Below are 11,380 nucleotides of genomic sequence, written 5' to 3'. Positions count from 1 at the left end.
CCCCCTCGCCACGAGATGAGGCCTGATTCCCCTGCATTGCTTGCAGAACAAGTCCATGTTCCCCATCAAACAGGAAAGGAGCCTTGACTTTCTAGATGAAACTCCTCATAGTCCCGAAGAACTCTGTCACAATTCTAGAGGGACCCTGAGGTCAATGAGCAACACAAAAGAGCCCCGTGTACTGCAAATCAACTCGAGATGAGGCCCGATTCCCCTGCATTGGCTCCAGAGCAATCCTGCATTCCTCATCAAACAGGACAGGTGGCTGGACATCTTTTAGGCAACTCCAGAGATTCCCCGAGAACCCCGTCCCAAGTCTAGAGGAACACCAATTTCAGCTCAGCAACTCGAGAAAAGTTTCATGTACCGCAAATAATCTCGAGATGAGAGCTGATTCCCTGGATTTGACTCAAGAGGAATGCCACATTTCCACAAGCACTATACGAGGAGGCTTCTCTCAGCTATGTGTACGTGAGAGGGACCCTGAGTTTGCTGCCTCAAGTGAAATGGACACCGAGATGCCCTGACTCGAAATAAGGCCGGATGTCCCTGGGATGACTTGAATGCAGGTTCGTCTTTCATCTCACAAGATGAAGGGATGTCTGAATCCCCTGTGGAGACCCTAGAGAATACCATAGTTCCCCGCCTCATCTCGACAGAAGGCCTCACACCCCTTTGACAACACGACAGGCACGCCAAGTTCAATGCTTCAAAAGGAGACGAAGCCTGACTCCTCTTGAAAACTGACAGGAGTCACAGTATCGCTCTGCCAACTGCAAAGGGAAACTTGGTGTCCCGCCTCACCTCCAGAGACGTCCCTATTGTCCTGGCAAGCCTCGAGGAGAATACCAATGTGTCCCTTGCACCTAGACAGGAGTCCTGACGTCGCTGAACAAACTCGAGTTTTGAAGGGCCATCCCCGCCGTAACTCGACAACATAACCCAGGTTCCCACCGCAACTCCAGAAAAACAATGAGACTTTACCCTCGTCTCGAGATGAGGCCCAATTCCCCTGCAATGCATGTAGGGTATGTCCCTGTTCGGCATCAAATGGGAAAGGAGGCTTGACTTCCTTGATGGAACTCCAGAGAGACCCCAAGAACACTGTCAGAAGTTTAGAGGGACCCTGAAGTCTCCGCAGCAACATGAAACTGCACCGTGTACTTGAAAGCAACTCGAGATGAGGCCCGATTCCCCTGCACCACGTGCAGAGCAAGTCTTTGTTCCCCATCAAACAGGAAAGGAGCCTTGACTTCCTTGATGGAATTCCAGAGAGTCCCCAGGAACACTGTCACAAGTCTAGAGTGACCCTGAGGTTCCTGGAGCAACATGAAAGCACACCGTGTACTTGAAATCAACTCGAGAGGAGGCCCAATTCCACTGCATTGTATCCACAGCCATCATGCGTTCCCCATCAAACACGACAAGTGGCTTGACTTCCTTTGGGCAACTCCAGAGATTGCCTGAAAATACTGTCTCAAGTTTGGAGGAACACCAAGCTCAGCACAGCAACTCGAGAAAAGCTCCATGTACCCTAAATCATCCCGAGTTGAGAGCTGATTCCATGGCTTCAAATCAAGAGGAATGCCAACTTTCCACAAGCCCATCAAGAGGAGTCTTCCCTCAGCTATAGGTATGTGAGACAGACCCTGAATTTGCTGCATCAAGTGGAATAGTCACCGAGATGCCGTGACTTGAAATAAGGCCGGATTTCCCTGCAATGACTTGAATGCAGGATCGTCTTTCATCACACACGATGAAGGGATGTCTGAATCCCCTGTGGAGACCCTAGAGAAAGCCCAGTTCCCCGGGTCATCTCGACAGGAGGCTTCACATCCTTTTGAAACCTCGAGAGGCATGCGGAGTTCAATTCTTCAAAAGGAGAGGATGGCTGCCTCCTCTTGAACATTGATAGGAATCCCAAAATTCCTGTGGCAACTGGAAAGGACATTGGGCCGCCCCCCTCACCTCGAGAGGTGTCCCTATTGTCCTGCCAAGCCTCGAGGAGAACCTGATGTGTTCTTTGCAGCTAGACAGGAGTCCTGATGTCGCTGAACCAACACGAGTTTTGAAGGGCCATCCCCGCCGTAACTCGAGAACATACCCCAGGTTCCCACCACAACTTGAGAAAACCATGAGAAGTCCCCCTCGCCACGAGATGAGGCCTGATTCCCCTGCATTGCTTGCAGAACAAGTCCATGTTCCCCATCAAACATGAAAGGAGCCTTGACTTTCTAGATGAAACTCCTATAGTCCCGAAGAACTCTGTCACAATTCTAGAGGGACCCTGAGGTCAATGCAGCAACACAAAAGAGCCCCGTGTACTGCAAATCAACTCAAGATGAGGCCCGATTCCCCTGCATTGGCTCCAGAGCAATCCTGCATTCCTCATCAAACAGGACATGTGGCTGGACTTCTTTTAGGCAACTCCAGAGATTCCCCGAGAACACCGTCCCAAGTCTAGAGGAACACCAAGATCAGCTCAGCAAATCGAGAAAAGTTTCGTCTACCCCAAATCATTTCGAGATGAGAGCTGATTCCCTGGATTTGACTCAAGAGGAATGCCAAGTTTCCACAAGCACTATACGAGGAGGCTTCTCTCAGCTATGTGTACGTGAGAGGGACCCTGAGTTTGCTGCCTCAAGTGGAATGGACACCGAGATGCCCTGACTCGAAATAAGGCCAGATTTCCCTGGGATGACTTTAATGCAGGTTCGTCTTTCATCTCACAAGATGAAGGGATGTCTGAATCCCATGTGGAGACCCTAGAGAAAGCCCTAGTTCCCCGCCTCATCTCGAAAGGAAGCCTCACATCCCTTTGAAAACCCGAGAGGAACATGGAGTTCAGTGCTTCAAAGGTAAAAGATGATTGACTCCTCGTGAAAATTGACAGGAATCCCCTTATCACTGTAGCAACTTGAAAGTGACCGGGAGTCTCCCTACTCACCTCGAGAGGCGTACCTATTGCCCAGCCAAGCCTCGAGGAGAATCCCGATAGGACCCTGGCAACTGGACAGGTGTCCTGACGTCGTTGAACAAACAGGAGTTCTGAGGGACCATCCCCTTCTTAACTCGAGAATATACCTCATGTTCTCTCCGCAATACGAGAAAAACCATGAGACTTCCCGCTCAATGAGAGATGAGACCAGATTCCCCTGCATTGAGTGCAGAGCAAGTCCATGTTCCCCATCAAACACCAAAGGAGCCTTGACTTCCTTGATGGAACTCAAGAGAGTCCCCAAGAACACTCTCACAAGTATCGAGGGACCCTTAGGTCTCCGCAGCAACACAAAAGTGCTCCGTGTACTCCAAATCAACTCGAGATGAGGCCCGGTTCCCCTGCATTGGCTCTAGAGCCATCCCACGTTCCCCATCAAACATGACAAGTGGCTTGACTTCCTTTAGGCAACTCCTGAGATTCCACGAGAATATTGTCACAAGTCAAGAGGAACACCAAGTTCAGCACAGCAACTCGAGAAAAGCTCCGTGTACCCCAAATCTTCTTGAGATGAGAGCTGATTCCCTGGCTTTCACTCAAGAGGAATGCCAACTCCACAGGCACCTTATGAGGAGGCTTCTCTCAGCTATAAGTATGTGAGAGGGACCCTGAGTTTGCTGCCTCAAGTGGAATGGACACCGAGATGCTCTGACTCGAAATAAGGCCAGAATTCCCTGCAGTGACTTGAATGCAGGCTCGTCTTTCATCTCAGAAGATGAAGGGATGTCTGAATCCCCTGTGAAGACCCTAGAGAATACCCTAGTTCCCCGCCTCATCTCGACTGGAGGCCTCACATCCCTTTGACAACATGAGAGGCACGCAGCGTTCAATGCTCCAAAAGGAGACAAAGCCTGACTCCTCTTGAAAACTGACAGGAGTCAGAGTATCGCTCTGGCAACTGCACAGGGAAACTTGGTCTCCTGCCTCACTTTGAGAGGCGTCCCTATTGTCCTGCCAAGGCTCGAGGAGAATCCCGATGTGTCCCTCGCAACTAGACAGGAGTCCTGACGTCGCTGAACCAACACGGTTTTTGAAGGGCTATGCCCGTAGTAACTCGAAAACATACTCCAGGTTTCTGCCACAACACGAGAAAACCATGAGAATTCCCCCTCGCCGCGAGATGAGGCTCAATTTGCCTGCATTGCATGCAGAGCACATCTGTGTTCCTCATCAAACACGAAAGGAGCCTTGACTTCCTAGATGAAACCCCACATAGTCCCCAAGAATTCTGTCACAAGTCTAGAGGGACCCTGAGGTCAACGCAGCAACACGACAGAGCCCCGTGTACTGCAAATCAAATCGAGATGAGGCCCGATTCCCCTGCATTGGCTCCAGAGCAATCCTGCATTCCTCATCAAACAGGACATGTGGCTGGACTTCTTTTAGGCAACTCCAGAGATTCCCTGAGAACACCGTCCCAAGTCTAGAGGAACACCAAGTTCAGCTCAGCAACTCGAGAAAAGTTTCATGTACCCCAAATCATCTCGAGATGAGAGCTGATTCCCTGGATTTGACTCAAGAGGAATGCCACGTTTCCACAAGCACTATACGAGGAGGCTTCTCTCAGCTATGTGTACGTGAGAGGGACCCTGAGTTTGCTGCCTCAAGTGGAATGGACACCGAGATGCCCTGACTCGAAATAAGGCCGGATGTCCCTGGGATGACTTGAATGCAGGTTCGTCTTTCATCTCACAAGATGAAGGGATGTCTGAATCCCCTGTGGAGACCCTAGAGAATACCATAGTTCCCCGCCTCATCTCGACAGAAGGCCTCACACCCCTTTGACAACACGACAGGCACGCCAAGTTCAATGCTTCAAAAGGAGACGAAGCCTGACTCCTCTTGAAAACTGACAGGAGTCACAGTATCGCTCTGCCAACTGCAAAGGGAAACTTGGTGTCCTGCCTCACCTCCAGAGACGTCCCTATTGTCCTGCCAAGCCTCGAGGAGAATCCCAATGTGTCCCTTGCACCTAGACAGGAGTCCTGACGTCACTGAACAAACTCCAGTGTTGAAGGGCCATCCCCGCCGTAACTCGACAACATAACCCAGGTTCCCACCGCAACTCCAGAAAAACAATGAGACTTTACCCTCGTCTCGAGATGAGGCCCAATTCCCCTGCAATGCATGTAGGGTATGTCCCTGTTCGCCATCAAACGGGAAAGGAGGCTTGACTTCCTTGATGGAACTCCAGAGAGACCCCAAGAACACTCAGAAGTTTAGAGGGACCCTGAAGTCTCCGCAGCAACATGAAACTGCACCGTGTACTTGAAAGCAACTCGAGATGAGGCCCGATTCCCCTGCACCACGTGCAGAGCAAGTCTTTGTTCCCCATCAAACAGGAAAGGAGCCTTGACTTCCTTGATGGAATTCCAGAGAGTCCCCAGGAACACTGTCACAAGTCTAGAGTGACCCTGAGGTTCCTGGAGCAACATGAAAGCACACCATGTACTTGAAATCAACTCGAGAGGAGGCCCAATTCCACTGCATTGTCTCCACAGCCATCACGCGTTCCCCATCAAACACGACAAGTGGCTTGACTTCCTTTGGGCAACTCCAGAGATTGCCTGAAAATACTGTCTCAAGTTTGGAGGAACACCAAGCTCAGCACAGCAACTCGAGAAAAGCTCCATGTACCCGAAATCATCCCGAGTTGAGAGCTGATTCCATGACTTCAAATCAAGAGGAATGCCAACTTTCCACAAGCCCATCAAGAGGAGTCTTCCCTCAGCTATAGGTATGTGAGACGGACCCTGAATTTGCTGCATCAAGTGGAATAGTCACCGAGATGCCGTGACTTGAAATAAGGCCGGATTTCCCTGCAGTGACTTGAATGCAGGATCGTCTTTCATCACACACGATGAAGGGATGTCTGAATCCCCTGTGGAGACCCTAGAGAAAGCCCAGTTCCCCGGGTCATCTCGACAGGAGGCTTCACATCCTTTTGAAACCTCGAGAGGCATGCGGAGTTCAATTCTTCAAAAGGAGAGGATGGCTGCCTCCTCTTGAACATTGATAGGAATCCCAAAATTCCTGTGGCAACTGGAAAGGACATTGGGCCGCCCCCCTCACCTCGAGAGGTGTCCCTATTGTCTTGCCAAGCCTCGAGGAGAATCCCGATGTGTCCTTTGCAGCTAGACAGGAGTCCTGATGTCGCTGAACCAACACGAGTTTTGAAGGGCCATCCCCGCCGTAACTCGAGAACATACCCCAAGTTCCCACCACAACTTGAGCAAACCATGAGAAGTCCCCCTCGCCACGAGATGAGGCCTGATTCCCCTGCATTGCTTGCAGAACAAGTCCATGTTCCCCATCAAACATGAAAGGAGCCTTGACTTTCTAGATGAAACTCCTCATAGTCCCGAAGAACTCTGTCACAAGTCTAGAGGGACCCTGAGGTCAATGCAGCAACACAAACGAGCCCCGTGTACTGCAAATCAAATCGAGATGAGGCCCGATTCCCCTGCATTGGCTCCAGAGCAATCCTGCATTCCTCATCAAACAGGACAGGTGGCTGGACTTCTTTTAGGCAACTCCAGAGATTCCCCGAGAACCCCGTCCCAAGTCTAGAGGAACACCAATTTCAGCTCAGCAACTCGAGAAAAGTTTCATGTACCCCAAATCATCTCGAGATGAGAGCTGATTCCCTGGATTTGACTCAAGAGGAATGCCAAGTTTCCACAAGCACTATACGAGGAGGCTTCTCTCAGCTATGTGTACGTGAGAGGGACCCTGAGTTTGCTGCCTCAAGTGGAATGGACACCGAGATGCCCTGACTCGAAATAAGGCAGGATTTCCCTGGGATGACTTGAATGCAGGTTCGTCTTTCATCTCACAAGATGAAGGGATGTCTGAATCCCCTGTGAAGACCCTAGAGAATACCATAGTTCCCCGCCTCATCTCGACAGAAGGCCTCACACCCCTTTGACAACACGACAGGCACGCCAAGTTCAATGCTTCAAAAGGAGACGAAGCCTGACTCCTCTTGAAAACTGACAGGAGTCACAGTATCGCTCTGCCAACTGCAAAGGGAAACTTGGTGTCCCGCCTCACCTCCAGAGACGTCCCTATTGTCCTGGCAAGCCTCGAGGAGAATACCAATGTGTCCCTTGCACCTAGACAGGAGTCCTGACGTCGCTGAACAAACTCGAGTTTTGAAGGGCCATCCCCGCCGTAACTCGACAACATAACCCAGGTTCCCACCGCAACTCCAGAAAAACAATGAGACTTTACCCTCGTCTCGAGATGAGGCCCAATTCCCCTGCAATGCATGTAGGGTATGTCCCTGTTCGCCATCAAACGGGAAAGGAGGCTTGACTTCCTTGATGGAACTCCAGAGAGACCCCAAGAACACTGTCAGAAGTTTAGAGGGACCCTGAAGTCTCCACAGCAACATGAAACTGCACCGTGTACTTGAAAGCAACTCGAGATGAGGCCCGATTCCCCTGCACCACGTGCAGAGCAAGTCTTTGTTCCCCATCAAACAGGAAAGGAGCCTTGACTTCCTTGATGGAATTCCAGAGAGTCCCCAGGAACACTGTCACAAGTCTAGAGTGACCCTGAGGTTCCTGGAGCAACATGAAAGCACACCATGTACTTGAAATCAACTCGGGAGGAGGCCCAATTCCACTGCATTGTCTCCACAGCCATCACGCGTTCCCCATCAAACACGACAAGTGGCTTGACTTCCTTTGGGCAACTCCAGAGATTGCCTGAAAATACTGTCTCAAGTTTGGAGGAACACCAAGCTCAGCACAGCAACTCGAGAAAAGCTCCATGTACCCTAAATCATCCCGAGTTGAGAGCTGATTCCATGGCTTCAAATCAAGAGGAATGCCAACTTTCCACAAGCCCATCAAGAGGAGTCTTCCCTCAGCTATAGGTATGTGAGACGGACCCTGAATTTGCTGCATCAAGTGGAATAGTCACCGAGATGCCGTGACTTGAAATAAGGCCGGATTTCCCTGCAGTGACTTGAATGCAGGATCGTCTTTCATCACACACGATGAAGGGATGTCTGAATCCCCTGTGGAGACCCTAGAGAAAGCCCAGTTCCCCGGGTCATCTCGACAGGAGGCTTCACATCCTTTTGAAACCTCGAGAGGCATGCGGAGTTCAATTCTTCAAAAGGAGAGGATGGCTGCCTCCTCTTGAACATTGATAGGAATCCCAAAATTCCTGTGGCAACTGGAAAGGACATTGGGCTGCCCCCCTCACCTCGAGAGGTGTCCCTATTGTCCTGCCAAGCCTCGAGGAGAATCCTGATGTGTCCTTTGCAGCTAGACAGGAGTCCTGATGTCGCTGAACCAACACGAGTTTTGAAGGGCCATCCCCGCCGTAACTCGAGAACATACCCCAAGTTCCCACCACAACTTGAGCAAACCATGAGAAGTCCCCCTCGCCACGAGATGAGGCCTGATTCCCCTGCATTGCTTGCAGAACAAGTCCATGTTCCCCATCAAACAGGAAAGGAGCCTTGACTTTCTAGATGAAACTCCTCATAGTCCCGAAGAACTCTGTCACAATTCTAGAGGGACCCTGAGGTCAATGCAGCAACACAAAAGAGCCCCGTGTACTGCAAATCAACTCGAGATGAGGCCCGATTCCCCTGCATTGGCTCCAGAGCAATCCTGCATTCCTCATCAAACAGGACATGTGGCTGGACTTCTTTTAGGCAACTCCAGAGATTCCCCGAGATCCCCGTCCCAAGTCTAGAGGAACACCAAGTTCAGCTCAGCAACTCGAAAAAAGTTTCATGTACCCCAAATCGTCTCGAGATGAGAGCTGATTCCCTGGATTTGACTCAAGAGGAATGCCAAGTTTCCACAAGCACTATACGAGGAGGCTTCTCTCAGCTATGTGTACGTGAGAGGGACCCTGAGTTTGCTGCCTCAAGTGGAATGGACACCGAGATACCCTGACTCGAAATAAGGCTGGATTTCCCTGGGATGACTTGAATGCAGGTTCGTCTTTCATCTCACAAGATGAAGGGATGTCTGAATCCCCTGTGGAGACCCTAGAGAAAGCCCTAGTTCCCCGCCTCATCTCGAAAGGAAGCCTCACATCCCTTTGAAAACCCGAGAGGAACATGGAGTTCAGTGCTTCAAAGGTAAAAGATGATTGACTCCTCGTGAAAATTGACAGGAATCCCCTTATCACTGTAGCAACTTGAAAGTGACCGGGAGTCTCCCTACTCACCTCCAGAGGCGTACCTATTGCCCAGCCAAGCCTCGAGGGGAATCCCGATAGGACCCTGGCAACTAGACAGGTGTCCTGACGTCGTTGAACAAACAGGAGTTCTGAGGGACCATCCCCTTCTTAACTCGAGAATATACCTCATGTTCTCTCCGCAATTCGAGAAAAACCATGAGACTTCCCGCTCAATGAGAGATGAGACCAGATTCCCCTGCATTGAGTGCAGAGCAAGTCCATGTTCCCCATCAAACACGAAAGGAGCCTTGCCTTCCTTGATGGAACTCAACAGAGTCCCCAAGAACACTCTCACAAGTATCGAGGGACCCTTAGGTCTCCGCAGCAACACAAAAGCGCTCTGTGTACTCCAAATCAACTCGAGATGAGGCCCGATTCCCCTGCATTGGCTCTAGAGCCATCCCACGTTCCCCATCAAACATGACAAGTGGCTTGACTTCCTTTAGGCAACTCCTGAGATTCCACGAGAATATTGTCACAAGTCAAGAGGAACACCAAGTTCAGCACAGCAACTCGAGAAAAGCTCCGTGTACCCCAAATCTTCTTGAGATGAGAGCTGATTCCCTGGCTTTGACTCAAGAGGAATGCCAACTCCACAGGCACCTTATGAGGAGGCTTCTCTCAGCTATAAGTATGTGAGAGGGACCCTGAGTTTGCTGCCTCAAGTGGAATGGACACCGAGATGCTCTGACTCGAAATAAGGCCAGAATTCCCTGCAGTGACTTGAATGCAGGCTCGTCTTTCATCTCAGAAGATGAAGGGATGTCTGAATCCCCTGTGAAGACCCTAGAGAATACCCTAGTTCCCCGCCTCATCTCGACTGGAGGCCTCACATCCCTTTGACAACATGAGAGGCACGCAGAGTTCAATGCTTCAAAAGGAGACAAAGCCTGACTCCTCTTGAAAACTGACAGGAGTCAGAGTATCGCTCTGGCAACTGCACAGGGAAACTTGGTCTCCTGCCTCACTTTGAGAGGCGTCCCTATTGTCCTGCCAAGGCTCGAGGAGAATCCCGATGTGTCCGTCGAAACTAGACAGGAGTCCTGATGTCGCTGAACCAACACGGTTTTTGAAGGGCTATGCCCGCCGTAACTCGAGAACATACTCCAGGTTTCTGCCCCAACACGAGAAAACCATGAGAATTCCCCCTCGCCGCGAGATGAGGCTCAATTTGCCTGCATTGCATGCAGAGCACGTCTGTGTTCCTCATCAAACACGAAAGGAGCCTTGACTTCCTAGATGAAACCCCACATAGTCCCCAAGAATTCTGTCACAAGTCTAGAGGGACCCTGAGGTCAACGCAGCAACACGAAAGAGCCCCGTGTACTGCAAATCAAATCGAGATGAGGCCCGATTCCCCTGCATTGGCTCCAGAGCAATCCTGCATTCCTCATCAAACAGGACATGTGGCTGGACTTCTTTTAGGCAACTCAAGAGATTCCCCGAGAACACCGTCCCAAGTCTAGAGGAACACCAAGTTCAGCTCAGCAACTCGAGAAAAGTTTCGTGTACCCCAAATCATTTCAAGATGAGAGCTGATTCCCTGGATTTGACTCAAGAGGAATGCCACGTTTCCACAAGCACTATACGAGGAGGCTTCTCTCAGCTATGTGTACGTGAGAGGGACCCTGAGTTTGCTGCCTCAAGTGGAATGGACACCGAGATGCCCTGACTCGAAATAAGGCCGGATTTCCCTGGGATGACTTGAATGCAGGTTCGTCTTTCATCTCACAAGATGAAGGGATGTCTGAATCCCCTGTGGCGACCCTAGAGAATACCATAGTTCCCCGCCTCATCTCGACAGAAGGCCTCACAACCCTTTGACAACACGACAGGCACGCCAAGTTCAATGCTTCAAAAGGAGACGAAGCCTGACTCCTCTTGAAAACTGACAGGAGTCACAGTATCGCTCTGCCAACTGCAAAGGGAAACTTGGTGTCCAGCCTCCCCTCCAGAGACGTCCCTATTGTCCTGCCAAGCCTCGAGGAGAATCCCAATGTGTCCCTTGCACCTAGACAGGAGTCCTGACGTCGCTGAACAAACTCGAGTTTTGAAGGGCCATCCCCGCCGTAACTCGACAACATAACCCAGGTTCCCACCGCAACTCCAGAAAAACAATGAGACTTTATCCTCATCTCGAGATGAGGCCCAATTCCCCTGCAATGCATGTAG

The sequence above is a fragment of the Dama dama genome, chromosome 16 (genome assembly GCF_033118175.1).
Source record: "Dama dama isolate Ldn47 chromosome 16, ASM3311817v1, whole genome shotgun sequence".
NCBI classification, from domain to species: Eukaryota; Metazoa; Chordata; class Mammalia; order Artiodactyla; family Cervidae; genus Dama; species Dama dama.
The sequence above is the reverse complement of the archived record's forward strand: the minus strand, read 5'-3'. Positions refer to the sequence as shown.